The following is a 26786-nucleotide window of genomic DNA, read 5'->3' on the forward strand; positions in this document are numbered from 1 at the left end:
TTTTGGGATATTTAAGATTTGGGCATTTACCTCTAAATATTAAAGTAAGATTAATATTTGAATACTGTGATTTTACAACCAATTTCAAATAATAGCATGCTCAAGAAAAACAATAAAAATCAATTAAAAAACATATCATTCTGCTATACTGGCCTTCAAAATTCTACTTTTTTTGGGGGGGGGGGGTCTGGTGGTGGGGCCTTTACTCTGGGCCTGGGTGCTGTCCCTCAGCTCTTCAGCTCAAGGCTAGCGCCTTACCACTTGAGCCACAGCACCACTTCCCACCTTTTTCTTTTTTTCTTTTGTGGTGCTGAGTAATCGAACCCAGGGCCTCAGGCATGCAAGGCAAGCGCTCTACCACTGAGCCACCTTCCCAGCCCCAATTCTACTTCATAATATGGAAAAAGTTTTAAAAAAAAGTGAAAGTGATTCAGTAGTATTAAAAACTAATCTGTGTAGGTAGTTGGGGGAAAGGGCCTAATACTTTGTGGAAAGCTGGATTTGTCACCAAATGGCATCATCACCAAGTGGTTATTGGACATTTTGTTTTTCAATTTTCTCATCTGAAAAACAATAGGGATGGCTTAAAAGGTCTCTTCCAATTTTAAATCCTCTGATTCTAGGAACTCAGACTGCAAAAGATGTTATGAAAATACATGATTACAAAGGCCAATAATAAAAATATTGTAAAGAAAGTATTTCATAATAAAGGATATATATTCCCATGGGAACAACTCTTGCTGTTTCCATGGTAAGGCCTCCTTACCATACACACACTACATGTATACATAATCATGAAAATACAATTTGAGAGAACTTTAAACATTATTATTATTTTTTTTTGGGTCCGGTCGTGGGGCCTGAACTCTGGGACTGGGCGCTGTCCCTCAGCTCTTCAGCTCAAGGCTAGTGCTCTACCACTTGAGCCACAGCGCCACTTTCGGCTTTTTTCTTTTTGCTTATAGGAATCGAACCCAGGGCCTCGAGCATGCAAGGCAAGTGCTCTACCACTGAGCCATCTTCCCAGCCCCAAACATTATTTTTAATGAAAAGTCTTCTCCTCCTCCCCTCTCCCTGCCCCCCAATAGTAGAGATTGAACTTAGGGCCCAGGAGTTGTCTCTGAGCTCTTTTTGCTCAGGGCTAGCACTCTACCACTCTGAACCACAGCATTACCTCTGGTTTTTTGATGGTTAATTGGAAACAAAAGTTCCACATACTTTTCTGCCTGGGCTGGCTTTTGGGCTGGCTTTGAACCATGATCCTCAGCTCTCAGCCTCCTAAGTAGCTAGGATTACAGGTGTGAGCCACCAGCGTCTGGCAAGACTCCATTGCACATGGTAATTGTCATTTCTTACTTATTATATTGTTCTAGTGATAGTTACTGTGTAGTTTCTAAATCTTCAGAGAATAAGGCAGTTTTTCCCTTTCATCTAATGATGTTTCCCAAAAGTAAAGGGTGTATCTCTTTTGTGCCCTATCCCTAGTAAAGATAATGGCAAATACTAAAACGCTGAAGATTTACTTTAGGTAAACACTTAACGTGTCAAATGAGTGCTCTCATAAGTCAGGAGAGTAGGAGAATTCAAAGAGGCATCAGAAATGAATACAGTATTAATAATTTTGCAGAAGAGTACTTTTTCTGGTAAGAAAAAGGCTATAAGCAGGGGGCTGGGAAAGTGGCTCAGTGGTAGAGCACTTGCCTTGCATGCCTGAGGCTCTGGGTTCCACTCCTCAGCACCACATAAGCAAAAAGAAAAAATCCGGAAGTGGTGCTGTGGCTCAAGTGGTAGAGCGCTAGCCTTGAGCCTGAAGAGTGAGGGACAGCGCCCAGGCCCTGAGTTCAGGCCCCACGACCGGACCCCTCCCCCACCAAAACAAAGATATTGGAGAAAAAGGCTATAAGCAAAGGCTTGAGCTATATAGGCCTTTAGAGAAATGTACAAAGTCAGTACCTGATATCTAACTTTGTACAGAAATGAAGGAAAAGAAGCCAGTAACACACAAAAGGATTACTGTAAAGCAAAAGGCACCATAGAATGCTATTAGCTGGGTGCTGGTGGCTAATATCTGTTACTGTAGCTACTCAGGAGGTGGAGATCCAAAGGATAGTAATTCAAAGCTAGTCTGAAGATAAAAAGTCTGAGAGACTTCATCTCAAATCCAATAGCAAAAACAGTAGGCTATAGGCTTGGCTTAAGTAACATAAAATGCCAGCTGTGAGTAAGCAAGCAAGTTGAGTAAGTTTAAGCGTGGAATTCAGGCCCAGGAACAAAGAAAAAGATACTGCTTAATGCAAATTATTGTTTTTTTAAAATGAAATGTTCTTTGCTTTTATTTTATATAGAAATAAATCAAGGGATATTTAACCACAACTAAATAATCCATTTTATTAACCCATCTTACCAACAGTAAAGTCTTAAATTTTATCAATTTTATCAACAACTATATATTATGATTAAAGTGCTTTAACACAAGTTTAATGTAAATACTGAATAGTTAGTGTAGATCAGCATTGTTTAAGCTACTGGAAATAAAGTCTTTATAGAACATACATTGCAGTGTAGAGAGTAAACAAGTTTTAACAAATGGGATGGTGAGAAGTGTGTAGAAAAAAGCTCAGGAAGATGTTGGTGGCTTTTTTTTTCTATTTAGTAGTAAATAGTAGTAAAAATCTACTAAGCATCGATAAAGGAACTGAATCAGGACAAATTCTAGTGCCATTATCCCTATTTTTAACACAACCTTTGATCAAAGTACAAACTAAAGCCCAAAGAAAGCTCAGATAGCACTTTTGCTTACTATCACTATGCAAAAGATTGCATATCTTCATTTGTTCTATACTCTAAAATACTCTGAGGTACCCCCATCAACAGTCTAGTTGTTACGTTTATGAAAAATTTATCTTCTATACAACCTAATTAACATTTTTAGCCCGCTAAATCTCTGACAAAATTCTGTTTAGGATGAAAGGTAAGTATACAAAGAAATAACTGAATTTTAACTGAAGAATACATCATTCTTACCTAATGAAATGTATTCCAGGCTTTTAAAAATGGGAATAACCTCAATTAGAAATTGAAAAAAAAACTTTCCCTACATGACAGGTTATTAGTTCTCCTGAATCCTCACCAATACAAAATTCCAGGAATTTAAGGAAATCACATTTAAGGAAATGTAAGGAAAGCAGAAGTCTAGTTACTAGGGTAACTGTAGCAAAAGGCATATTTGGGTACATCATTTAAAAACTCAGTGACTATTTTGTTGCTACACAGATATTAACTAAAAATATTCTGCAGAAGTATACCCACAGACACTACCATGCAATTCATTAATAATCACTATAGTTAATTTGTACCTGTTTTTAGTTTCCAGGCCAAATACTTAAAAGCAGCGTTAATATATCCTTTTATCTTTTATACTTTCAACCTTTTGATTTTCTAAATTGTTATCAACTAATCAGAAAAATTTCAGGCCAGGTGCTGGTGCCTCATGCCTATAATCCTAGCTACTTAGGAGGCCGGGATCTGAGGATCATGGCCGGCCCAGGCACGAAGTCCATAAGTACCATGTCTCCAACCAACCACCAGAAAACCTGAAGTGGCTCTAAGTGGTACAGTGTTAGTCTTGAGGGAAAGAGCTCAGGGACAGTGCCCAGCCCTGAGGTCAAGCCCCATGGCCAACCAAAAAAATATAACCAGCTGCTATACAAAAGACTTTAGTTTTCCAAGAATCAATAACCATGTTGTATTGCCTAATTCTCCTTTTACCCCACCCCCTATCCCACCCCTTACAATTCTTTCTGTTAACCCTGAGATTAGGCATTTATCTTCTTTGTGTGTCCAATCTAGCAAAACTCAAAAGATGTAATTAAAACTGGAAATTTAGCAGTGCTCCAAGTTTCTGATGTCAATAATGGTCTAAGGATGTTTAACACAGTTGGGAAAAAGTAACATTCAAACGCTGTATATTGACACACACACACACACACACACACACACGCACACACGCGTGTGTGCACGAAATAAAAACTACTGTCAACCTATAAACTTTAGATTATACTGATTTTCTTTTAACAAAATAAGTTTAACTATGAGTGAGACAGAGCAGTCAATATGGTCAACTAAAATAAACTACCAAGCTAAGTAACTTCTGAGTTTTTGGAAAGTTTTCTTGATGTTCCTACTCAGGTCTTTCATCATTAAATAGAACAATTCAGTATGTCAGCTTCTAGTTTAGATATTAGAAGGCAAAACAAGTTACAATAAATATGAAGTTAATTTGAATTTGATGGCAAATATTTAATGACAAAAAACTTATTTATGTATTTTCATAAATTCTATTAGCAGTGATATTAAGTATCAGTATAATTGCACCACCAGCACCACTAAAAGAGAGCAGCATATAGTGAAATTAAGTTTTCAGTTATTTAATAAACCACTAGTTTGTTGGATTTAACTCAGAAAAATCAATGTCATCTTTTAAAAGTTTGTCTTTAAAAAGAAGCACATTTTATTAAAGTTCTTAAAAGAAGTACTTAGTAGGGGCTGGGAAGGTGTCTCAGTGGTAGAGTGCTTGTCTTGCATGCCTGAGGACCTGGGTTCGATTCCTCAGCACCTAGAAGTGGCGCTATGGCTCAAGTGGTAGAGCGCTAGCTTTGAGCTGAAGGGCTGACGGTACTCACCCCCCCCCCCACTCCCAAAAGTACTTAACAGAGAAAAATGTTATATGACTGATGTAAACACCGCATGAAATTTCAACAAGAAAGGCTTTGAACATTCTCAAATCAAGGCATTTGTTCCCTGTTTCTAAAAGGAATGGCAAAATTTACTTGCCTTGTTTCCTTTCAGGTAAGAGTACTAATAGCTCTGAAACAAGCTTTCATGTGTCTGGGCTCAAGAGACAGTGTTGCTTAGCAAAACAGCAACCATGACTATGCAACTATCTTATGTGGTAACATTTTTATCCCATCTCTTCCTATTCCTCTTTCCAACACCCACCTAATGCTATGTTCACAGCTTTTTAAGACTTTGAACCTTTCAAATAAATGACTCAATTAAAAAATGTCTATATGTTCTACTACAATGGATTTTTTGTTTTATGTTTTGGTGCCAGTCCTGGGGTTTGAACATGGGCTCTATCCTTCAGCTTTTTTGCTCAAGGCTAGTGTTCAACCACTTGAGCCACAACTACTTGAAGCTTTTTGGTGGTCAATAAAGTAAGAGTCTCATGGACTTTCCAGCCCCAGATGGCTGTGAACCTGATCCTCTTACCTCAGCCTCCTGAGCAGCTAGGATTACAGGCATGAGCCACCAGCACCAGGCTGTACATTGATTTTAAAGCCAATTTCAAAAGATAAATAGGATCATATGTCTCTTACATACTTCTATAAAAGCAATATTTATCTTACTAGAGAGTGAAACTGCCTTCAAATTTAAGTACTGCTTCATAAACTACCTCAATGCTGAAATTCTAAGGACTTCCAAAAAGTTAGTCTCAGAGCTAAAAAATTCATAAGCTTATAATTCCACTTACTTAAAACCTTAGTGGTTATGGGAAAAGAATGTATAAGGTTTTTTTTTTGTGAAGTTTATGAACTAAAATTAGCCACTCCAATAGTTGTTTTGGGCTCAATTTTAAAATGCATTTTTGAATTATTTACAAATTGGTGTAAATTCGGTTTTCCTGAAGTGAGGCAGCACATGTAAAAGTCAGTCAGGAATTATGATTTTAGTTCTCTGACTTCACAGAGAATGAGAGAGACATTAAGAGACTTCTAAGGAATTTGCAAGATTTCAGGCTATACCACATAATCTTCACACATAATCTTCACCACATAATCTGCAAAAAGTGAAGAATTCTGGGCTGGGAAGATAGCTCAGTGGTAGAGTGCTTGCCTTACGTGCATTCCTTAGCGCCATATAAGCAGAAAAAGCTGGAAATGGTGCTGTGGCTCAAGTGGTAGGCGCTTGCCTTGAGCTGAAGAGCTGAGTTCGGAAGGTGCCTAGGCCCAGAGTTCAGGCCCCATGCCCAACCAAAAAAAAAAAAAAAGTGAAGAATTCTTTGGGTACTTGAAACCTATTGACTAAGAAAATATGCAAACTTTTTGTTTTTGTTTTGTTTTTGGTAGGTTGTAGGGCTTGAACTCTGAGCTTGAGTGCTGTCCCTCAGCTCTTCAGCTCAAGGCAAGTGCTCTACCGCCTGAGCCACAGCCCCACTTCCAGGTTTCTAGTGGTTTATTGGAGATAGGAGTCTCACTGACTTTCCTGCCCGGGCTGGTTTGAACTGTGATCCTCAGATCACAGCCTCCTGAGTAGAGCTAGGATTACAGGCACGAGCCACCACCGGCGCCTGGCACAAACTTGTTTTTATTATGGTGCTTAGTAGTCAAGCAACAAAGGGAAAAGCACAAGAACTTAAAAGTAACAAATTGGCATGGTTTATCTACTGAAACTGATAAATGATATTCAGACAATAGCTTAGATTTTATGCAGCTTGTTTTGTTTCATATTAGAGTTCCCTATTAAGACTGTATATTTGGTTGGGGCAAACATATAATAGCATGAATTCACTATTGTGGTATCATACAATTATGCAGTTTTCATAAATAGACTCACCTCAAGTTTAGGTATTTTTAATCTTGAAAGAATTAGTATTAAGTCTAGCCTTTCAGGCAGATGTTTATTTATCACTGTGTTATTGATTTCTGGAAAGGTCATTTTGACTAACATAATTTCATTCTATTCTTATGTCTCTGAGGAAGGAAGTATTACATTAGTAAAACATCAAAAATTAATGAAACTCAAGGAACAATTTTGTGTGTTTGGGCACGTGTGTGTGCCAGTCCCGAGGCTTGAATACAGAGCTTGGGTGCGGTCCCAGAGATTTTTAATTTTTTTGCTCACGGTTAGCCCTCTACTACTTGGGGAGGTTAATTGGAAATAAGAGTGTGACCAACTTTCCTGCCAGGGCTGGTTTTAAACTGCAATCCTCAGATCTCAGCCTCCTTAGTAACTAGGATTACAGGCCTGAGCCATTGGTGCTTGGCAGTACAAAATATATTTTTTGGGGGGGTCCGGTCGTGGGGCCTGAACTCTGGGCCTGGGCGCTGTCCCTCAGCTCTTCAGCTCAAGGCTAGCGCTCTACCACTTGTGCCACAGTGCCACTTCCGGTTTTTTCTTTTTTGCCTATGTGCTGCTGAGGAATTGAACCCAGGGCCTCATGCATGCAAGGCAAGCGCTCTACACTGAGCCACCTTCCCAGCCCAGTACAAAATATTTTTAAACTATGGAAAAGGAATCTCAAAAACAAAAACAAAATGGAATAGCTGGGCACTGGTGGCTCATGTCTGTAATCCTAGCTACTCAGGATATCAGGAGGCTGATATCTGAGGATCACAGTTCAAAGCCAGCCCGGGCAGGAAAGTCTGTGAGACTCTTATCTCCAATAAACCACCAGAAACCCGGAAGTGGGGCTGTAGCTCAAGTGGCAGAGTGCTAGCTTTGAGCTGAAGAGCTGAGGGACAGTGCCCAGGCCCAGAGTTCAAACGCCACAACCGACAACAACAAAAAAGGCTGGAGACATAGTCCTAATGGTAAAGCACGACTACAGTGAAAACCCAAAACTTTGTTTCTACATAAAGAAACAAAAAATTACAGTAGTAACTTTTAACTGACTCAAATATATTACATCTGTTCCATTTAATCTGCAAGCTTCTAAAGGAAGATTACTTGTAAAGCTTTCAAATTTGACTTTCTAATAGCAAATCACTCATTTCCTTAAAGAAATGTTCTGTGCCTCTTAGAGCTGCTGAAAACTATGAGGACAGTACTGTTTGTAAAGCAAACAAGAATCTTTCTCTCAGACAGCTTAGAATCTAGTAAGATGAAATACATATTAAACATGAAAGAGCTTAACAAGTGCAAAGTATTCCTTATGTACAATGTACCAAAAATTCCATCTAAACAAGCCTTTTTTTTGGGGGGGGGGGGTGCTGGTTGTCTGGTTGTGGGGGCTTGGACTCAAGGCCAGGGCACTGACCCTGGGCTTTTTTGCTCAAGGCTACCACTCTACCACTGAAGGCATAGCTCCATTCAGCTTTTTTTTTTTTTTTTGGGGGGGGGGGTAGTTAACTGACTATAAGATTCTCATAGACTTTTCTGTCCATGCTGACTTCAAACTGAGATTTTCAGGTCACAGCTTCCTAAAGAGAGGATTATAGGCACAAGCCCTGGTGACCAGCCAAACAAACACTATTTAATACTAACAAATTGAAATGACATGATAGAAATACTATGAATTATGGAAACAATGCAGCAAGTTGGTCACTTATGGAAATCTTTCTGATACGGATCTGATTAATAGCCTAATGGAATCAATATACTTTTCCATGTCCTTAGAATATTTTCTCCAAGTGAGCTACTTATAAATCAGAACTACTATTGCTTAAGAATAAAAAGTTTGGTGGCCATTAATAAAACATGGATTTTAAGCCAGGTGCTGGTGCTTATTGCTGTAATTCTAGCTTCTAAGGAGGCTGAGATCTAAGGATCAAGGTTCAAAGCCAGGCTAGGCTGGGCTTTTCGGAAAAGTCCATGAGACTCTTATCTCTAAAAAACTTCCAAAAAAGTGAGGCTGGGCTATGGCTCAAGTAGTAGAGTACTAGCCTTGAACAAAAGAAGCTCATGGACAGTACTCAGGCTGAGTTCCAGCCTTAGGATGGGGGGTAGGAGTGGGAGGAGAAAGAAGTGAGAAAGTTCTTAAAGAATATTATGTAAGAATAAAGCCTTACTATAAGGGCTCTAAATAGCAAGTACACCATTTTAATTCTTCAGAGCCAAGTTTAGTCATTTGTAAAAAATGAAGGAGTTGCTAGTCCCATCAGAAATCGGTTTACAAATGTGAAATTTCCCAAACACAGTAGTTTATGAGTAATATACTATACCACACTTACATCATAAGTTCTCTCATAATACTTTGAAATGTAGGTATAGCCAATTAAAAATACTGCCATTAAAAAAAATGTGTGTTTGCTTCTTTTCACCAGTCACTCCAAAACACAAGGAATATGGAAGTGGAGTATAATTCCAAGTATACATTGGTTGCTCCAGTTATTTTGCATTAAATAATGGTATTGTTGATTGGCCTTTTGAAGAAATACTTATGTTTTTAATAATTAAACAAGAATTTATGATGTATACAATGTGACACCAAAGACACAGGCAACAAGAGACACAACGGGTGAACCAGAAATCATAAAAATTAAAAATGTGTGTACCTCAAAGGATACGAGCAAGAAAGTGAAATGATAATCTGTAGATTGGGAAAACATTTTTTTGAAGTCATAGCTTATAAGGGACTTGTATCCAGAATTAAGAATCATTGCAATTAAACAACAGAGAACTCAAAAGAAAAACAGGCAAAGAATTTGAACAAATACCTCTCAAAGATGACAGAGACAATAAGCACATGAAAACATGCTTGATATTATTGGGAAAATGAAAATCAGAACCACAGCAAGATATCTCTTTATATCCATTAGGACGGATACAATGAAAAACGTAAGATAATATTAAGTGCTAGTCAGAATGTGAAGAAATTAGAATCTTCATGCACTGCTGGTAGAAATGTAAGACGATGCAGCAGTTTTGGAAAACTTCCTCAAATGGTTAAAACAACATATAACCTGCATACATCACTTCTAGAGGCATACCCAGGAGAAATGAAAATATGTGCCCATAAGTGTCATTGAATACTCACAAAGCCCAAATATCCACTAACTAATAAATAAAATGTTGGACTTATATGCAATGTCCATAAATCTACAGAAGCAAAAAAGTAGGAGATGAGGTGATGTGTGTGTGTGTGTGTGTGTGTGTGTGTGTGTGTGTGTGTGTGTGTAAGAGATGTGGGTTTTGGGGGAGATGATGAAAATGTCCTAGTTTGTGGACACACTAAAATTCACTCAACTATAAACACGAAATTGGCACATTGTATGATGTGAGTTATATTTTAGTAAAGTGATGACAAAAATCTATGAATGACCATTTAAAAAAATAGCAATGTACTAGACTTCAGGAAATATTAGTGTTAGGCCAATATATTAAAGTTAAAACTTCCCGCTTCACAGGTTCCTTATAACGTGGATCTGTAGTTAATCTAACAGGTATATGTTTGTTAATTCCTGAATTGTTTCACTGCCTAGAATATACTTTACTGCTACTTTTTCTATTTTACTTTCCCACAACTTTCCTTCCCTAAGCCCCCTTCTCTTTTAAACTCAAAAACTCTTCAAGGCAGCAATAAGAATTGATATTCTCCACCTGTGTCATTTTTATTATCAATATGCATAGATTATTTGATGATACAAGTCATATACCCAGGCTAATTTTTTATAGTAACTAAAACAATCTTCACCTATATTTAGGTATTATTCTCATTTTCTTGTGATTATTCCACCAACTGCAAGTTGCTGATGGGTGGCCAAAAATAATTTTTTTAAAAGCATTCAATGAGCGATATATAAAAACATTGTTAATAGCATTACTAGTCATAGCTATGATTAATACGTTTATACTGATATAAGAAAGTGATTCCCCTTTAAGGGTACTTCAGAATAATCAGTAGTTTTCACTTCAGTGATGACAAAAAGATACTTGTGAGCCTCTGCCAACCATGTAGGGATAACACTCTAAAAAATTTAGCTATGTTTTTATTGAACATAGGTTGCAGTTTTTTTTTTTTTTTAAAAAGCATTTTTAGTTACACCTATATTGTTATATAATTGCAAGCAAATATTCAAATGTAGATAACCAGCTCATTAGGAATGGAGTTAAAGATCTCTTAGTTTCAAAGATCTATTCATCTTTGGAAAAAATACTTTTCTGCTTTATGGGCATACTCGGGTCTGAACTTAAGGGTCTCATGCCTGTAGGCAGGTGGCTCTAGAGCACTTAGCCATGCCCTTCTCTGTACTCATTATTTTGAGATAAGGTCTCTCTTCTGCATGTACCTGGACTGCAATACATAACTTCCTACAGAGCTGGGATGAAAGGTATACATCATGTCCAGCTTCTTATGTAGAGATAGTCACACCAATTTTATGTAGAGATAAGAATCTCACCTATACAAAAAAAAAAAAAAGAAGAATCTCACCAATTTTTTGCGCCTTCCTGGCTGGCCTCGACCCTCAATCCTCCAAATCTCAGCTTCCTGCCTAGCTGAGGTGAAAAGTACATTCTACTGAATCCAGCCAGCAACTGGGTAAGTTGAGGGTGGCCACACATGCTTTTTGCCTGGGCTGGCCTTGATCCTTCTGATCTCAGCCTTCTGAGCAGCTACAATTAAAGATGTGAGCCAAGCAACCTGGCTTGGAAAAGACACTTTTTACTACTTCTGATGTTAACTTTCAAACCCATCCTCTACTCCTACACCAAGGTCATCACTGAGCCATTTTATCTCAACTGAAGTTAAAAAAAAAAATTAACTCTTCAACCAAAAGCCATTCTTTTCTCCTTTCAGAAAAGGAGAAACTTCCTCCTTTCCAAACCTCCTTTATAGGTTAATTAGAAATCCTAGATTAATCTTACAGTTGGAGGGGTGAAGAACCTAAGTGCTTTCCCAGCTCTGTCCACACAGCCAGTTTCATTTTATGGTAAGCCCTTAATTATTTTACTTCAGTTCTGAGAAAAAGCAACATTGGCATCTAAAAGTTTATCAAGGATTGCTAATGTTTTTGCTTTTTGAAGTGCTAAGGATCAAACCCAAAGCCTGTGCAAGATAGACAAATACTCTACCACTAAGCTGCACCATCAACTCAACTATTGCTTTTTCTTTTGGTTTGTGTGGTTGAAAATTCAGATTTGTGAAACTAGCCTTAAGAACTGATTAAATACTTACTTTTAGGAATCTTTCACCTCTGGGTATGTATAATGTATGTATAAAATTATAGGTTATTTTTCTGTGGGGATAAACTGTAATATGGAAAGACGATTTCTTATAGATAACCTAACAAAACTGGCCAAAAATAGAATAAAATCTATCCTTACATGGACTTTTTGGGTCAAACTAAGGATGCAAAATTAACAAACAAAAAACTAGAGACAAGTGCGCACATCTTAAGAAGCATCATTATGTTCTGGATGAGAAGAAAAACTAATTGGCTAGTTTTATGAGTTTTAGCCCCAAACCTAAATTTAAAGGCATAAAAGTGGTGCCTAACTTCAATTATATTTCAATTTCAGGAAGCTGACTAGGGTCGGTTTATAGAATGATCAAGTTAGCACATATAATTTTATTAATTCATTATCAAATTGGCCTAGAATACATTAATAAACAGCCATTTTCATATTATGTTTGTTTCTTTAGTTCAATGATTTTTAAATCCACCACAAGAGGTGATTTATGAATCAATCAACTTGCTGGTAGCCTGCCTTTAGAGGCTTATTTCTTTTGAATCATTTTATTTTTTGTTTATCTGGTACCAAAGAATTGAACCCTGGGCCTCATGCATGCTAGGCAAGCACTCTACTACTCAGCCACATTCCAAGCCCCTGCCTTTACAGGTTTCAAGTATCTAGCCATTCCTGCTTCTGTAATTAGTAAAGATGCATACTTGTGCACATCTTTATTATTTAACAGATAAAAGCAGCTTATATTAATGTTTTATGTCATTTACACTAAAACTTCAAAATTCTAATAGAAAAACTGCATTAAAATAGTAAGTATTAAATAATAAATACACACGAAAACAAGCATATAGTCACAACATTAACTTCTCAACTTAAACGAAAACCAAAGTATATCATAGCAGCTTTAATCATTTCTGAAAGATGTATGGTATGTGTATTTGTTACTTTCTTAGTTTCGCTTAGACAACCCATAGCAACTGTATTTTAAAGATAAACACAGCAATTAAAAATGTACTAGGGCTCATTGCTATTTTTTAAGAGCCCCAAAGGAAACAATACTGCAATTAGTTTTGTGCTTGAGTTGAAATGTGCATGTGCATGCACATATATTATATATATTCTTTCGCAGTGCTGAGTAATCAAACCTTACACTTTGCTAGCCAGGTACTCTACTACTAAGTTACAAACAGCTCAGTTGTCTGCTTATAAAACAAAACAGGACTAAATTAAATGCACTTTTCCATTAAGAGCTAAAACTTCAGAAGCTTTTTGGCCAAAATATTTGAAGGAAGCAGAATGTTCACTGACTGTAAGAATCTCCAAAAGTTAAACAGACTAAATCCACTTTGTGAGTTAAATCTTAAGTTTGTTTCCCTCATCTTGATCATTTTACTCAATCTTTTAAACCGGAGCTAAAAAGGAAATAAGGCAGTTCAAATACCAACTTCCTGTCACAAACGGTATTTTACATTCAAATGAAATCTCTTTTGTTTAAAGGCATGACAAAGTTTAAAAGGTCATATTTGATGTAAAAGTAAAATTAGCTCACTAAATGGTTAATTCATACAAGTAATATATGTACAGAGGTTTATGTGTCCATAGTAAATGTTGGGATGTGGGTGCTGAAGGAGATAGCAGTTGGGGAAGGAACAAGATTTAGGATTGCAGGTACAGCATGCTACAATTTGTAAATTGCCTCTTTAGAGGCAATGCGTATACACGTTTGCATATGAAATGGCAAATAGTAATTGGGCAACATTTGGGTAATGGATAGAGAAAATTCACAGCATTTTATATCATATATATTTATTTAAAATTATAGACTATCTGAATTGTCTTTTCCAAAGAATAAAACTGAAGATGCAAAACATATATACTCTTTTATTTCAAGGTTTATGTCTTTTGCCTTACTTAATCACCGATTTCCCAAGTTTCTTGAAAGTGAAGATGGTGATGCTCAATTTTGGATTTTTGGCATCTTCTGGCCCAGTGCATTAAATACAGTAAGTATTAAAGATAGTATGGAGAAGTTAATAAACTTGCATCAGTTTCCAAAAATAGAAAGTTAAAATGAAGCTATGACAGCTATAATTAAAGACCTAGCTTAAGGATAGTACTTTACCTCACAACTTAAATGCTGTTATTTAATATTACAGATAAGGAAACTGAGTCTGAGATTAAGAAATTTCCCTTCGGTCAAAAAATTCCTTAGTAACACTTAAACTTGTCTCAAGTGATCCTGCAGCAGAGATGAGTTCAGAATGGGTAAGAAAAAAAATATTCTGACACCTGCTACATTCTTGAATGAGCTTTAACCACTCAAAGTAAAGATACCACCAGAAGTTATACATCAAAGAAGATGTCTCTCAAGACTATCACAGCCAAGCTTCTAGTTTTCTGAGATAGTTAGAAGTAGAGAAATTTCATTCATACATTGCAAGCATTTTTTAAATAAATGATTGTCTCTTAAAGACGTTTTAAAATAAGATGAAGTGGAAAATGCATACTTGGTTTTCTCTAACTATACTGTACTTAAAACCAAGTATCTTAAAACAAGAGATGAAAAGTAAAGCTATTTCTGTAAGAACAAAAACTTATTAACTATTCAGACCTAATAAAAAATATGAATAAAAATGTTTGCAAAGTTTCATCTAAAATTGCATAGAACCACAAATTACAAATCTGCAAGTAAAATAAACCTGAAAGGATCTTTGGCCGGGGCTGAACAACACATCAGAAAATATTTTTTAAAACTCACAGAATCATTCTTGTAGGCTAAGGTTAAAAAAAAGTGTACTTTTTTTGTTTACAGAAAATTGTTTTTAAAGGAAAAGCAGTAGTTTTACCACCATCAATCCTATAACTTCTTTTGTATTTGTAAATAAAATCATTCTTTGTGGAAAAACTCCTTGTATTTGTCTTAATTTTCTTGGCAATGACAAATTGCTAATGTTGTCCTTAAAAAACTAGCAATGCAGCAAAGGAGGTTTTGGAAAAGCGACGTGGATACAGAAATCAGAAGACACTGTTTCTATTAAGTCAATATTTATTCCTACCTAGAAGCCTTCCATGCATCAACTGCAGTAACTGTTTTTCTTTCAAATATTCATTTGGTGCTTTACATTAGGAAATGAGCTGTTACACGTACAAGATTTTAATAGATGGCAACCAAAAGTACCTTATGCTCAAGAAGACAGATCTAAAGCAAACAGGCCAGAAGGAAAGGTTAACGTCTTGCGAGTGTTTGACAAATTTAAATAGGTCATACTGCAAGTCCTTTAAACATGTCTTTTAAAGCCATGTGTCAAGGAATTTTTTTGGCCGCCTCTCCCGCCTCCCCCCAATAGGCAAAGAAAAAAGTCTTGAGGCTTAAATTGTCATCAATCTCAGACTGAGATTAGCTACTGCACTCGAGACAAACAATGGGTACTTTTAATGCCTATTTTAAGAATTAGAATTAAATCAATCCTTCATTAAAGTTCAGACAAAAGTACGTGGAAAGTGTTGGGGGGGGGGAGTAAGCTGGGGTTGTGTGTGTCCGTGTGGGGGGGGCGAGTGGGGGGGGAGTGGGGGGTGCAGATGACTCAAACGCCTCTGCCCCCCCCCCCAAAAAGATAAAAACAAAAAAGAAAAACGGATGCAAAAAGCCAAGCATTTTCGACTAACCATTTCTACGGGGGGTTTCAAAAGGATGGCCTGCGATGCGATTACTAACCTTGCTGAAAGGTTAAAACCGAAACTGTGTGCAAACACCAGCTTCCCCGCCACCAGATCCCCACAGTCTCTTTTCAAAGTTATTGCAAAATGTTTTTCTTAGTATTCCTTTCCTTGCCAAAACAAAAACAAAAACAAAAACATCACACTTCCATGACTACTCACTTTAAAAAAAAAAAAAAAACGGGATGGGAGGAAGGAAGGGGGAATCCAAAACTCCCTTGAAAAGCACGAAAATCAGCAGCACAGGGCAGCCACCAGCATCCTCGGCCAAAGGTGGTGAGAGCGAGGGGAAAGGGGCGAGAATAAAATACAGCACGAGAGCAAACCTTGAGTTTCGAACTTTATTACACAAAGAGAACGCGGGGGGGGGGGGGTCGGACCCTCGCCGCCCGTCCCCTCGCCCAGCCGGCACCGCGAGCCCGGCGGCGCCCGGGATGGCAGCCGGCACCTTCACCTCCTCTGCCCTCAACTGTCGCCTTCTTCCTCCACCCCCACCCCCCCACGGGCAGCCGGGCGGCGGCAGCCCGGGCGCACAGCCGGGCCCGGCCAGGCAGGGCCGAGCGGAGCGGACAGCGGGGTCGGCGGCGAGCGGGGGACGCGGGCGGGCGAGCGGGCGGCCTCCCCCGGGGCGGCTCGGGCTCGGGCTCCGGCTCCGCGCCCGGCCCGGCCCGGCCCGACCTGGCCCGGCCGGCGGCGGCGGCGACGGGAACGCGGGCGCCAGCTCGCCGAGGCCGGCCTCCCGCCCGCCCGCACACACCCCCGGTCGCCGTCTCCCACCCGAGCCCGCCGCCCGCCGCCCCCCGCCATGAGCGCCGCCGCTGGCTGCAGGCAGAGTCGCTGCCGCCCGGCCGCCGCTGGCTCCAGTCCGCCGCCATTATCCTTTGTTCGCGGCGAGCGGCGGCGAGGTTGTGGGGCTCGGGCGGAGGCTCCATCTTTACCGCGGCCCCTCCTGCGAGGGGAAGGCCCCGGGCGCGGGTGTCCGGCGCCTCCCCGGCCCCCCTCCGTCCCCCCGGCTCTCTCCGGCTCCTGCCTCCTCCTCCTGCTCCTCTTACCGGTGGTACAAGCTCCTCCGTCACTGCTTTCGTTCGCGGCCCGGATCTCGCTGGAGTTTTATTCTCTCCCCCACGTAACACACCGCGTCAAACTACACCTCCGCCGCGTCACTCACCAACACTCCGCTTCTCCCAGCCGCCCGGGCCACAGGCAGCAGCCGCCGCCGCCGACTGAGGAGCCGCAGCCAGGGAGCCAGCCAGCGCCGCCCAGCGCCGAGTGCGCAGCGGCCGCGCACGGAAACAGCCGAGCCCGGCCCGGAGCGGCCCGCGCCGCCCCGCCCCGCGCCGCCGGCGGAAGGGGCCGAAGGCCTTCGGCCTTCTCCGGACGCGGCGGAAGGGGGAAACGCGGTGAGGCGGGCCAGCCGGGGAGGTTGGGGACGGGTTCCGGGAGAAAACGAGCCGGACTTCGCCGAGGGGTTTCGGACGCTTTCAAACCGGGCGGCGGAAGTGTGGAGGCCGCGGGGTTTGCGTGTGGCCAGGTCGGGACTCCCCGGGTGTCGAGGGCTATCGTGGAAACTCCTGTTTCCCGCGCGAGGCCGGCCCCGCGGAGGGAAGCGGCGGAAGGCGGCGGGCGCTAGGGCGGCGGCCTCGGGCCCCGGGGCCGCCGCCGCGCGCCCGGGAACTTTCAAACGCGGTGGGGACGCGGGAGCCGCGCCTCGCGGGCTGGGACCCGGCCGGAGTGCGGGAGCCGGCGGGGCGGGAGGGGTGTTCTCCAGACACAGCTCCCTGCCTGCGGCTGGCCCCGGCTGATCCTTTTCTAGAACTCGCGACACCGCTGGCAGCCGAGGCCCAGGGGTACGTCGGCCGATCCGGACCCTCTCACGGCCCGCGTCCTTCCGGACGCAGCTCTTCCCCACGCGAGGTGCGTGCCCCCACCTTGCCGCCCTCCTCCGGGGGCCATCCCGGGTGGGTTGCGCGTCAGTCCCGGTGCAGCGGCGGCCTGCGTCTCCCGGAGGGTGTGACTTCCGGGGACTCCCAAGCGTTCGGGTCGGTCACCCGGGGCCAGCCGCCCGGGCTCGGTTTCATTTATTTATTTATTTTAGTTGAACCCTCAGGTTCTGTCCCCGGGCAAGTTTTGTGATTCCTTGTCCCTTCTGACTCCGCCCCTCAGTGGCTGCGGAGACTCACCGAAGAGTCGCCCTTCCAGTTCCGTCGGTACCGACTTCCCTGCCTGCTTTCTCTGTCTGGCTCCCGGCTGTCATTTCTTCCAGATAGTCGCTATTTCTCACCTCCTTAACTCTTGGTCAACGCCTACCGGCCCTTATCTCACGAGTATTCTTTTCATATTCTGCTGCTCCGTTCTCCTGCCTGCTAGGACTGAGGATTGTCCCAAGCACACTTCGTGTTTGTCAGTACATAGCGATCCCCATTTTAGAAGACCTCATCTCAGCGCTTGACACCGGTCTCCAAATAGAGCCTCCCTTCTGCTCTTGAGTGAGTTTTCCTCTTACCTCCGTTCATTGACGGCTTCCCCGTCGACTCCCCTATGGGAATCTGCTGAGCTGAGCTTGGATCCTCTTCTTTGAGGCCCACCATACACTCTTTCCTCTTGCAGCAGCTTCGAATACCTCTGGCAAAGACTCCAAACTGTAGCTCAGGCCTTGCTGTTGAACTCTAGGTTCATCTTTCCCGACAGTCTTTGCTACACTTTGTAACATTTTTCATTTTACATATCAAAACAAGCCTGTGTATTATATTCCCTCCAAAGATTTCTTTTTAGCTCCTAGCATCTACTTAGGGCAAGCTAGAAAAACCTAGCACTCTTCCAGGATTGTTTTTTTTTTTTTTTTTTGGTCCGTTTGTGGGCCTGAACTCTGGGCCTGGGCGCTGTCCCTCAGCTCTTCAGCTCAAGGCTAGCGCTCTACCACTTGAGCCACAGCACCACTTCCGGCTTTTTTCTTTTTGCTTATGTGGTGCTGAGGAATCAAACCCAGCGCCTCAGGCATGCAAGGCAAGCGCTCTACCATTGAGCCACCTTCCCAGCCCCTCCGGTGCGATTGTTTCTTCCCACTCTAGGCTAACCCGCCTTCATCTCTTACTTGAAGTCCTGCAGTAGCCACCAAGAGCATCCTGTAAAACTGCTCCCGCTTTATTCCAGTCCATACAAGTCAATCATGTCACCTCCCTTCTTAAATTCCTTCAGTGGCTTTCCTTTGCTTACTGAACTTACTGCCTAAGCTCTTGCCTAGATTGCCTTATCTGCACTTGTCTTTTCCAGCCTCTCTAACTGTCCTAATTCTCTGTACTAGGGCCATATTTTGGTCTATTTTTCCAGGGTCTCCTCTCCCTTTTCCTCGACTGCAGGCTGTCACCTCCAGGCATTAGCACATGCCATTCCCTTGATCTCCCTGGTTCCTACAAAGTATAATTTATCACTTTCTTTACCCATTTGCCATAATTGTTTAGTTTTCTTATGTCTGAAGGAAAGGCCCATAACTTTCTTGTTTACTGACTGCTTTTCTTCTCCTTTCCCATCCCTAACAAAATTATAATATCTAGATGTATAGTTCTTATTAAATATTGATAGAATAAGGAATTTTTGTCCTAAGCTAAATGTTAACACTTTTGAGTTCTAGTTCTGTTTCTGTTAGTATTTTGGACTGTTACAATAATATACAAGAGACTTGGTAACTTTTAAAATATCAAGTTTAGTCTTACAAATCTGGAATCTGGAAGTTGGAGATGAGGCTGCCAGGATCCTCTGGTTCTGCGGAGGGCACTCTTCTGGGTTGTGGGTAGCAATTTTTTTTTTTTGGTAGCCTCATAGATTTCTGAAAATGACAAGGGTTCTTTGATGTTCCTTTTTTTTTTTTTTAAGGTTACTAATCTTATTCATAAGGGCTCTGCCCTCATAACCCCTACCTTTAAAAAACCACACCTTCTCATATCAGATCCAGAGTTGGGATTTCACTATTTGAGTTGTGGAGCACAGACATTTTAGATCATTGCACTAGCTCAGTTGCTTACTAGCTAATGACTTAGGGCAAATGATTTACTCCTGTGCCTCAGTTTCCCCATCTGTAAAGCAAAGATGAAAGAAATAACACCTATCAAAGTTAAGTTGATGAGCTAAGAACTGCAAAGTACACTTAACACCATGAAATGTGTTAATTTTTTTTTTTTTTGGTCGGTCGTGGGGCTTGAACTCTGGGCTTGGGTGCTGTCCCTGCACTCTTCAGCTCAAGATGAGTGCTCTACCGCTTGAGCCACAGCGCCACTTCCGGTTTTCTAGTGGTTTATTGGAGTCTCACAGACTTTCCTGCTCGCACTTGCTTTGAACCTTGATCCTCAGATCTCAGCCTCCTGAGTAGCTAGGATTACAGGCATGAGCCACTGGCGCCCAGCTAAAAGTGTTAATTTTTTTTAAGTTGCCTATTACTAGTTTCACTTTGGAATCTCATCTTTATGTCAAATTCATTTTCAAAACTGAGTTCATCTTCCTGCTCTTTCTCTTAACTTGACCCTAAACAGGATAATATCATTTTGGGATTATCTACCTATAGCCTATGTTTATTGCCCACAAAATTAGAGTTTTGCATTTTCTGTAATTTCTTTTTTAAAATTTCTTTCCTTGTATTCAAACTGACTATTTAGACTTTATTTCTTCACCTCTCAGGTGATGCTAATCTTACATGGTTTCTAACTGCAAGCTTGTTTCTGCTACTCCCTTGTACCATACTATCAGGCCACTGGTACTCTTGCAGTTATTAAGTCATGTGTCCTTGATATCTGCTCTAGAGCCCTCTGTACTAACGATTTCACCTGTTCATTCATTTAGTTATTTATTCAAGTGCAGGTTAATGTGCTAAACCCTTGAGATTATAATCCAGATTTGAAATGCATTTTCCCAATTTCATATATTCTGCTCTGGCATATTTGTAATCCATTGGCAATGTTGAACTTTCAGCATCCAATTTGTATCTTTAGGATTTGGAAGCCACTTCCATTTTAATTGAAATTAGGTTTCCTAGTTGGATAATATAGTCAGTATTAGGGAGAAAAAATGGATCTGAAAGTAGAAGTGAGCACATGAACCTAATTTGACACTGTAAAAGATACATGAGCATCATCCAATAGGCCCACAAAGGGGAAAAGTCCTACAGGATGGTTATAGAAGGTTTCAAGTAGAAAGTGGTGTTCGAGAGCTTTTCTCTAACCACGGCTTCCTTTTTCTGTTATTTTTCTCTCCCACTTCTGCTGTTGAACCTAATTTTCACCATCACAGGCTTCAAGTTCCGTGAACCCTGCCTATCCTAGTTCATCACCCCATATGACTTTTCTTACCTAACTCCAAGGCCTTCTCGAACTATTTCCAAAAGTATCTATTGAACACCAGCTTTGTCCCTTGTATTTTTCTAGAAACTGTGGATATAAGCAGACTACCTCTGCTCTCAAAGGTGCTAAAATCTTCAACTTTTCCACTTTGAGACATTTATGTCTTTTTGCTTTGTCCTTTGTGTTCTCATCCAATCTCATGATTGTAAATACTATGCCTTGCTGACAGCACTGAAAATTACATCTCCCCAAATTGCTTTTCCAAACTTCAGACTCATTTAAACCGCTATCTACCCACATATCCACTTGTTTTTGCCTTAATTTGTATTCTCCCAGAAAGTAGAACCCCAGTCCAAAGCTGTATGTTTTTATTAGTGTAGGAAAAACCTAGGAAGATAAGGGGAAAGCAATGAGTTCGGAAGAATCAAGATTCAGTCAAGTGGAGGACTCTTGTAAGATGTGTGGCCTGGACATGAGGCAAAACTCCATTAGCATAACTACTGGCTGAGGTTATTTGGCCAATGGCAATTGGATGGTTGTCTAGCCCCCAGAGACAAGCAAGACCAAGGGGTTTACTTGACCTCAAACTCAGTTTGTCCAAGATAGAACTAGCTATCCCTCTCACTTGTTCATCTGCAGCCTTTCTTATGTTAAAATTTCTCATGTTAAAATTTTTGGGCTATTCTAAGAGCCTACATCTATTGCATCAGTAATGTACTGGTATCTTCAGAATATATGTCCAATCAGAATACTTCCTACCATCACAAGTTGAGCCAAGTCTACTGTACCATCATCTCTTACCTGGATTTCTGCATTAGCATCTCAAGAATGCCACTACATCTTCCCTTACTGTATAACAGATTCATTTCTGCCTTAGTACTAGTGCTCATTTCCCAAATAAAAGGGAGCAGCTAATTGTTTTATCTCCTTCAAATCTCCTCAACAAGAAGACTTGAAATTCCCATTGAAACTTTGATTTAAAATTGCAGCTAGATTTGTATCTGAACCCTCATATACACCCACTTCTGAAATCCCCTGACCTCATCAAGCCCTTTCTCTATGGTACATACTTTAGACACACTAATTTAATACTTCGTATGTTTGTGAGTTCTAAGAAAATAAGTTCTAAGAAATATGAATTCTAAGAATTAGTATTTTTGAAACCATACCCTGACATAATAAGTGCTCAATCTTTATATTTTGAATAAACTTACAACTTGCTTGTTATTAGTCTTATTTTCTTGGTTAGTCTTTCAATTAAAATGAGAAGACATATATAATGTTTAATATAACAGCTATCAACAAATAATTTGCATGAGAAGTCAATTGAAATCTATTATAATTGTAATGACAAAACCTATAAATTATCCAAACATCTCCATTACTGAATAAACTACTTATTCATTGTTGCTCCCTGTATGTATAGGTACTTCTTTTAACATTTATAACATTGTAATTATTCATTTGTCTACATACTATTCAACTATGTGTTTCATAAAGGCAAAATTTGTTATGTTAAATTTGTATCCTTAGTAACTGGTCATCAATAAAGCTTCTTCAGTGTAAGAATAGATGGATTATTACTGTTGCTCCAGTACTAGTCAAAGGAGTGTGCTCTGCCCAGCTGATTCAAGCATATGGTCCACTCAGTACTTCCTCTACAGTATAATGATGCTTGCAGCTCTCTATAGTTGAAACCAGTGCAAGATTGTGTGTTATCTAATGCCCATTCAGTAAGAAACCATGTGTTTTAATTTGACTGTAGAAAATAAACATTTACTTAGCCATAACTATTCCAGTTGTTTACCATATTCACTATATAAATTAATACATTATGTCTTGATGTTGTTGTTTTTTTTTTAAAGAAGCACACACACACACACCTCCAACAACTTTTTTCTCTTACAATAAATGTCCTAGAAAGAGAATTTTCCCCTTTCTTCCTGTCTTCTACTCCAACTAGTCCTAGTGTTCAGCATTTCACCCAAACTACTCTTCAGGTTTCTGAATGCAATGGCTAGTCCTCAGTTCTCTGTCTCACTTGACCTATCAGCAGCATCTGACACAGTTGACCTTCCCTTCGTGGACTGGATTATGCCCCCCCCCCCCTTGGTTTTAGCCTTGTACTCTTGTCAGTATTGCTATTGGTATCTTAATATTGGACTCTCCTGGGACTCTGTCTTTGGACTGGACTGCTTTTCTTCTGTTTCTGTTCTCTTTAATGCTCTCATTCAATCTTATGGCTTTACATACAAATAGGCTCACAATTCCCTAGTATTCAATACTTCAGACTTGGATATTCAGATACTTCAGCATCTCTACTTGGATGGTTAGTTGACCTTTCCATTTTATCTTATTCAAAGATTTCCCTTGCCCCCGTTTCTTTGCAGAAATTGTTTCGACCTATAACTTTTACCTCAGTTAATGGCAACTCCATAGATTGCTAAACCCAACTCAAAACTCTTCCCTCTTCTCCTTTCCCCTCCTCTTCCCTTCTCTTCCGTCTTCTCTTTTTCCCTTCTCTTCCACCACTGATTCATATTCCAGCCATCAGTGAAGTTCAAATTGCCATCAACCGGGCTGGGAAGGTTGCTCAGTGGTAGAGCACTCGCCTTGCATGCTTGAGATCCTGGGTTCAATTCCTCAGCACCACATAAGCAGAAAAAAAAGGCCGGAAGTGGCGCTGTGGCTCAAGTGGTAGAGTGCTAGCTGAAGAGCTGAAGAGCTGAGTGACAGTACCCAGGCCCAGAGTTCAGGCCCCATGACCGGACCCCCCTCCCCAAAAAAAAAAATTGCCATCAATCCTCTTTTCCCTTACAAGTACTCAGGAGGTGGAGATTTGGAGGTGAAGATTTGAAGCCTGCATACGCAGGGAGTCCATGATATTTTTATCTTCAATTATCCACCAAAAAGCTGGAAGTGTGGCTCAAGTGGTAGAGTGCCAATCTTAAGGAAGAAAATGGACTGATACATACTTATACCTGTACATCGACATATGTATGTGTTTTATATTCTTTGCCTCTGTTAGCCTTTTCTTTCCCTTTCTTTACTTTTTTTTTCTACATAGCACCTATGACTGGTATTCTGTATATAAATTCATTAATTGTGATTTTTGTCTGTACCTTCCAGAGCAGGGTTATTTTGTCTCTTTTGTTCCTGCTGTATTATTGAGAAAATGCCTGGTATTCAAGTGTTTGTTGAGTGTAGATTTAATCATCTGAGCATTTGGTTTGCTCAGATTGATCACACCAATAAAGATTGGGTTTCTGTACTGCAGCCTAACTCAGAGGGGCTCCACCAGGGTATTATCCTCTTGTGGGTCTGATTTCTACATGATTGCATTTTGTCATTTCTATTTTGGTTTCACTGTAGCATGAAAGAGATGAGGACCCCTTTGAAGCTCCTTGGTCTTCCACATCTCAGTCAGAACTGAAGAAGTGATTAGAGAGATTCTGTACCTTACCACATGGTAAGGTACTAGTGCTGCTGTCTCTCCATTGTCCCTGTAATGGAAAACAGTTCCGTAGGCAAAGTCAAATGGCCCATTATCCTTCCCAGAAATTGCAAAAGGCCCATGGTTGGCAATTAAAAACAATAATGGTAACAAGTAAAGATTTATTGAATGCTTACTTTGTGCCAGACATTGCCCTACACTTTTCAGTGTATTAACATTAAATCCTCATAATAACTCAAAAAGGACAATATTAATGTTAGGAACATTTTACAGCCAAGTAAGCTGAAGCTGGAGAGGATATGTTTCAGAGATCTTAGAGCTAGTAATGGCAGTCTTGCAGTCTGGCTATGGAGTCTGTACTCTCCACTGCTGTGCTCCACTGGCTCTGTAGAATGAAGGAGGAGGGAGGGGGGGGGGGCTTTGCCTTGAAAAGAAAACAAAGTAGTTGTAAGTTCTGCAGTGTAATTTCAGCATTCTGTAGTGCCATAGTAACCCAGATACTTCCTTCTGGCATTATTGGTATTGTTTTCATGTGTAGTACAAAAATCAGGTTAGCTAGCTTCCCAAAGAAGTAGATTCCCTGAAGCATACTTCCAAACACTCCTTAGGCTTTACAAGCTACTGTTCTCTGAGCTCCAAGAGTGCCATTGTTGACTCTGAGTTTCAACCTCCCTTCCCCCACCTACACCACCAGGCCAACACTTTATGTCCTATTGTGGTTTAATGTCTGAATTCTGTTTTCATCAAAGCACTTCTCACACTTCTTATTGTATGTCTAGTTGTCTACAATAACCTCTCAAAATTTGTTTGCATGAATAAGAGTGGCATTTCTGGAGAACATCTGTGATCAAGTCCATATATTAAAATGTATTTGCTTGTAGCCAGGCTAGTCTATTTCTGCAGAAATAGAAAAGATCTTTTCTTCTGGTCTGCCTTCCAAGCTATTGAGTGTTCATGTTATGGTCTCACTCAAATGCTGTATGTCAGTTTGCAGTTAGTGCCTCTTTCTTCATCAGAATCAACCAACATTCAACTGTTATGTGATAGGTGTCTTACTAGCTTGTTTTATATATGAACTGCAATAACTTACCAAGGATTCAGATTCCATAGCTATATAAACAAGATACCTAATGAATTTATACAAGATCATACTATATCTTTGAGAATTGGAATTTAGAATTCTAGTTCTAAATTTAGTTTTCTTTTCTCCTATACTGTGTTACCTTCCTCTTCTCATCTCTGATACTTGTCTGCTGGCCCATAGGTATCACCTGTATTACATGTATTTCATGATTATTATGTATTCTTCCTTTAAAAACACTTTCCTGCCAGGTTACGGTGGCTCACACCTTTAATCCTAGCTACTCAGGAGGCTGAGATCTGTGGATTACAGTTCAAAGCCAGCCCGGGCAGGAAAGGCCATGAGACTCTTATCTCCAATAAACCACCAGAAAACTGGAAGTGGCGCTGTGGTTCAAGTGGTAAAGCGCTCACCTTGAGCTGAAGAGCATAGGAAAAGCGCCCAGGGCCAGAGTTCAACCTCCATGACTGACAAAAACAGAAATAAAAAAACATTTTCCTCACCTCTTCTTTTCTCACTATTATTCATTTTCCTTCACTTTTGTTCTGACAGCTTCTTTCACAAATGAATCTAGGGTCTGTTATGGCTAGAGGACCTAATTGAGATTTAGCTATTCCAGTGATCATTTCTAGGCAGTGTTCCCACCCTCCCACCCCTGTTGTGGGGCTTGAACTCAGGGTCTGAGCACTGTACCTGAACTTTTTCGCTTAAAGCTAGTACTCTATCATTTTCAGCCACAGCACTTTCAGTTCTCACAGACACTTCCAGTTCAGTTTTCTGGCAATTAATTGGAGATGAGAGTCTTACAAGCTTTCCTACCTGGGCTGGCTTTGAACCATGATCCTCAGATTTCAGCCTCCTGAGTAGGTAGAATAACAGATGTGAGCCACCAGAGCCCGACTCTATGCTATTATTATAGTAGAAATAGATGTGAGAGGTTGAAACCGTGAAATATACTTTTCAAGGTTTGATCAAAGTAAGCATGTGCTTTTTGCTCTATTGTTTCCTAACACTCCACAATAAAGGAATAGGAGAAGAACTTGACTGGGGATATGACACAAGTTGTAGCTTGCTTGGCCTTCAGTTCAATTCCCTGTACCAACAAAAGGAAGTATAAATACTATGTTAAGGAAAAGCAATGACATTCCCAAAGATATCCACGTCATAACTCTTGGGTCCTATCACGTGGAAAAAAGATTTATGCAGACGTGATTAAGTTTGAACTGGGGACATTATCCTAGATTATTTGGATGGGCCAATGTACTCACAAAGAGCTCCATAAGCAGAGAAAAAGAGTTGT

At 40.6% G+C, this 26786-nt stretch overlaps 1 protein-coding gene across 7 annotated transcripts in view; it reads right to left on the reverse strand.

The window, feature by feature from the left end:
- Creb1 (cAMP responsive element binding protein 1) overlaps positions 1-16887 on the reverse strand; it is a 60969-nt gene extending 44082 nt beyond the window's left edge. For 5 of the 7 annotated variants that reach the window (XR_006147341.1, XR_006147342.1, XM_042678930.1 and 2 more), the window contains exon 1: positions 16677-16875. The gene's annotated coding sequence lies outside the window, so the exon portion shown is untranslated. Of the gene's footprint in view, positions 1-16676 lie in introns of all 7 variants that reach the window. The other 2 variants (XM_042678928.1, XM_042678929.1) reach the window with 2 other exon arrangements.
- Between the last annotated feature and the right edge of the window lie 9899 nt (positions 16888-26786).

Source organism: Dipodomys spectabilis, unplaced genomic scaffold (assembly GCF_019054845.1).
Source record: "Dipodomys spectabilis isolate Male_0828 unplaced genomic scaffold, ASM1905484v1 ptg000051l, whole genome shotgun sequence".
In the NCBI taxonomy this organism is placed as follows: Eukaryota; Metazoa; Chordata; class Mammalia; order Rodentia; family Heteromyidae; genus Dipodomys; species Dipodomys spectabilis.